Consider the following 5368-nt stretch of genomic DNA (forward strand, 5'->3'; position numbering starts at 1 on the left):
TTTCTTTGTGTAAACTTGATGAGTTTTAGTGAATTATTATCCAATTGGATTTTTGATTCTGGACTAACTTTGTTTATTTGTTTCTTCTTCTTATAGTTCAAGCTACTTGAACTCAAATGCTATCTTAGTGAGTTGAATCGGAAAGTTGGACAAAAGGGTGAAGATCGTCCAAGATGAAGATGAAGCTCATTTATTTATTTTTGAATTAATTGTTTTAGTTTAAAAAAACAATTTGGATTTCGAATTTTAGTTTGGGATTTTTATCCCTGTTTTTTTTCATAATGTTGCAATATTTTTTTTATTAATAATATTTTATTTTCTATTTCAAATAAATTGCAATTTATGAGATTGAGCTTTATTTACTTTATCTTAAACCAAAATTACCAAATTATATTTATATGTTTGTATGTGTAAGTGTTTTTATTATTGGTACAAATTCTATAATATTTACAACTCGTCATAGAGTTATATTAAATAAACACTAGAAATTATTTCTATGTTTATAAATAATTATTAATTCTAATACAATTATTAAGAATTTGTTTAATAAAAGGATCTTTTGATTTGATAGGGGTGGAGAAAAGTTAAGAAAACTGTGCAGTTCAACAATCTTTTATATCTAATGAACTCTAGATTGTATTCAACTCCACATAATCTCTATAACACTTAGAGAATCATGATCTTTATAACCTTTAGGGGTGGATCATAATCTCTATATACTTAGGGGTGGATTTTTAAAAATCCACAGTACTCTATGTAACACATATTTTCTTTAAACATGGATGTAATATAATGAATTAGCTATTATCAGTAGAAATTCTTGATCTTGATTGTATGTTCCAACTTAGTTTTACTGTTGTAGTAAATAATGATACCCATAAAAGTTCTTTGATAATGTATCACACTACCTTAATTGAGTGAGAGAATTTTAAAATTCTTTACCCATCTTCATTAGGTTGACACTTGTGATAGGACCTTAAGAACACTACTGAAAGCAAATCTAACCATTCATGTGGATAGAAATAACTTATCAGAATTATGAGAATAAGATAAAAGAATTCATGCATAGTCTATTCGAATGACTTGAGCAAAAGTTCTTAATCCTCATAACATTTTATGGTATCTTAATTTGATTACTTAATCTCTAGCAAGTATTTTTCACTTCAAATACTAGTCTGCTATGTTGATGATTTAGTCTTAAAAGAAACTTATAGTTTCAGACTAATACAATAAGTCACAACTAAATATCCCTCCAAACAATAAGAGGTTAAAAGTATTATTTAACCAGACATCTGCTATTGAGTGGGAACTATCTGAGATGTAATCAAATAAGGAACGTTAGAAGATATTCAAGAAAGATTTATGAAAGTGATCTATATGTTAGATATTAAGGAACTGTATATTCGTTATCCTTATATCTACCCCTACTCATTCAAGATTTTGAGATGGTGGTTACTCTGGGGGTGGAGGAGTTGTTCTATAATAATTCAAGCTCTACCAGAGAAGATTTATAACTTTGTAAATTCGAAATTACCAGAAAGTTATTTTACTGAAGATATTTCTACACTGTATTATCTCAATTCCATATTTTAAAATATGAGAGATATGTCTTCTGTTTATTCAGATGTACTTTAATAACAGTAAGGATTTCAGTATCCCTTGATGAGTAAAGCATGTTTCATAAATGTTTTTATGAACTTGTTTCCAGAAGTTTGGGTGGATTCAAATATACTACACTTGATCTGAAGATCAAGACAACAGATTGATTAAAATGCACAGTTTGTTTTATGTTAGTGCAAGTGGGAGTTTGTTGGGTTTTGTGCCCTAAATAAAACCCATTACAATCTGATTAGTTATCGATACAAGAAATTTGAAGTGATTTACGTTTGCATGAATTTTACATGCTTATGGTTTAATATGTTTTAATGTTTATACACAAAATCTGTTAAGTCCAGATCATATGTATATTCACAATTACAGTATTGTCAACACAGTAGAATGTGATTGTGATTATAAGATTCAAAAGACTAAGTCCCTCTTTCATCAGTGTTTTGGATTTACACTAATGAGATAATCAGCGATGATGTGTACTTACACTTGGAGTAAGTGTTATGTTCTTTCCAGGACATTGGTAAAGTATACTAGTTTCGAATGTATGGAGTATACATTGGACTGGACCGATATTGAGCTTAATTAAGACATTATAAACTTACCGTTGTATCTTTACAAGTCAATATCAGTAGTTGATCTTAAGATTAAAAGAATCTAAATCCTGATATGCTTAGGCTCAACTAAGGAGTACTATTCATGTTCTTTGATTTATTAGTTAAGCCTACTTTTGGGTTAGGGTGATACGTATATTTTGGGAACATGATAGTATGATTGAGTGGGAGTGCTGAACATAAATATGGAATCTATAGCTTCTACTGGTGTATAGAAGTCAAGTGATGATTCCCTTCGAGCTTAGCTAAATAGAAGTAAATGGATGAGCTCTTGTTTAAGTGACTATTTCTTAGATCACTAAACATCATTTACAGGTACCTAAGTGTTTTAAGGGGCAAAATACGTTGAGGGGTGAAAACGGTAAAATTATCCCATTTCGATATAAATCATCTATATAGAGGATCTTTGATCACAATAAGATTACAACAATGGTTAAATGAGATAGCATATCTATATCGTGAAACATATAATATGCTCTATATAAGTCTGAGAGTGCAATTCTAAGTTCTAAGAGTGGATTCAACGAGGAATTAATAAGTAGGGATTTACTTAGTAAATTCGGTTCACTTATTGGAAGCTCAGCATATAGATCCATGGTCCCCATTCTAGTTGAGACTATACTGCTTGTAAGACTTAATAATTGATTTGTAATTAATCAATTATAATTTTAAAGTTAGACTATGTCTAATTTGTGAATTTTCACTAAGCAGGGGTGAAATTGTAAAGAAAATTGATTCTAGATTTATTTATTAATTAAGAGACTTTATATGTCTAATTAATAATTAAATTAAATGACAATATTATTTAATAATCTCTTTTAGTTATTAAATAATTAGTTTTGGCATTTAAATGGTTAGAATTGGAAAATTGGCGTTTTTGAGAAAATAAAAATAAAAATTGTAAAAACTGCAAAATCCAAATGAGGCCCAATAACACCTGTGGCCGGCCACTTGGTGAGCTTTTTCCAATTAATATTTTCATTATTTTAATGCCAAATAATTAGTAACCTAAACCTAGTAGTTGCCCATAAATAGAAAGTGATGGCTCAGTCAAAAATAAGCTTTTTGTCAGAAAATCAGAAATTGCCTTTTTCAGAAAAATTGAGCCTTCCACTTCTCTCTTTATAGCCGACCCTATACCTCTCTCTTTTCCTCTTCACAATTTCGAAACCTTAGTGATAGAGTAGTGCCCACACACAGCAAGTGGTACCTCAATCATAGATTGGAAGACTGTTAAGGATCACACACAAAGAGAAGGACATTCGGGCTCAAATTTTGATAATACTCTGCGACAGAAAGGATACAAGGGTTAGAGATCTGAGTGGAAGGAGACATTATTCTGCTGCAACCTATGTAAGGTTTTCTTAACTTTATATGTGTTTAATTATCTTTTTAGAAAGTTCATATTTAGGGTGTTAAACAACATACTTGTGAGTAGATCTAAGATCCTGGTAAAATAAATTCCAACATATATATGGAACACTTCTTAATGGGTAATACCCATTGATGGGAACTAAAAAAAATTAATAAGGTAATAATCTAATAACCTTTTATGGCAAGTTTCTAACAATTATTTTTTTAAAAAAAAAATATATATTTATTTTTTATAAAATTAGAAATAATAATTACAACTAATAGTTTGAAAAAAAATTATAAATTATTTTTAAAAATTAATTAAAATTATTACTTTATTATTTTATGAAATTGTGAGTTTATTAATAATTTATTATTGTAAAACTAAAAATCATTTACATGTATATTAATGTATTTTTTTTATTAGGAGAATAATAGCTTGATTGTGGAATCCAATTGTCTTAATATTATTCATACTCTTAAAAATAAAACGCTACAATACTTCTTAGTTCTTACTTAGGCTATCATTGTTAAAGAAATATTATTATCATCCAATAATTTTTTTGATATTACTATGCATCATTCTCCTAGAATAACTAATGAGGTGTTGTTCATTATTTATATTTTTAGGATTGGAAGATGATAATCTTGTCTAGGGGTCAAATATAATTTTTTGTTCTGAAATTCTTGTATTAGCAATTGCCATTGTTCAATAATGTTTATGACACTTTTTTCTTCCTTCAATTTTTTTTTTTTTTTTGTTAAAATTTTCTTTATTGGTTTTGTTCTTATAAATTTGGTAAGCTCGGGTATTTTTTAAAAAAATAAAAACATATAAATAATTGTTAATTATTATGAAATTAAAGATTTTAGGTTTAAAAAAAATCTTATACATTTTATATGTATTACAGTTTAAAGCTTAAAATTATTATTTTTTTGTTTTCAGTAATGCAATTTAGAATTCTAGTTTGAAGAAATTTTATAAAAAGATAAATACACATTTTTTTTTTCTTTTTAATCTTTAAAATAATTTTTATTAAAAAAATAATTTGTTAGTTTTTTTTAGTGTGTTTTATTTTTTTAAATAACAATTCCATTTATAAATTTTTTATTTCTATTAATAGTTTTATCTATTTTAGGAATATAGTGAATAACAAAATAGGAAATATTAATTTTTTAATATTTAATTAATGATTATAAATATCAACCATTAGATATTTGATCCAATGATCAAGAATAAAATACCCATACATGAATAATACCCATTAAGAGCATACCCATATATATATGGAAGAGGTTTCAATGGTTACATTTTTTGTGACAGTCAGTAGTCCCGTGATCCGTAAGGGGAAACACCAGGTAAGCTGTGCAATCCCACACCGCCTGGGGAAGGTCAAGTGGGATGATTCTGAGACTGTGTAGGTATGAGACTACACAGTTGAAGAGAGCTTAAATGGATTGATTGGTACTACCTATGTCAACAAGGTGCATCTTGTTTTTCGGTAGCCCATCACAAAAGAACTCCACAGTTAAGCGTGCTTGGCCTGGAGTAATTTAAGGATGGGTGACCTCCTGGGAAGTTTTCCCAGGAAGCGTGCGAGTGGGGACAAAGCACGCTGGAAACACTCGTGTTGGTCCGTAGCTTACCATCAATCCAGGAAGCAGCCAGAGTGGCGTACTCGTGTATAAGAGTCATTCATTCCGTGGGTGTAAGGACCCAATGGAGGCTTGAAACGGGGACGTTACAAATGGTATCAGAGCCAGGTTCCCAGCCGGAAGTGTGGTCGACGAGG

The sequence above is a fragment of the Cannabis sativa genome, chromosome 4 (assembly GCF_029168945.1).
Source record: "Cannabis sativa cultivar Pink pepper isolate KNU-18-1 chromosome 4, ASM2916894v1, whole genome shotgun sequence".
Classification (NCBI taxonomy): Eukaryota; Viridiplantae; Streptophyta; class Magnoliopsida; order Rosales; family Cannabaceae; genus Cannabis; species Cannabis sativa.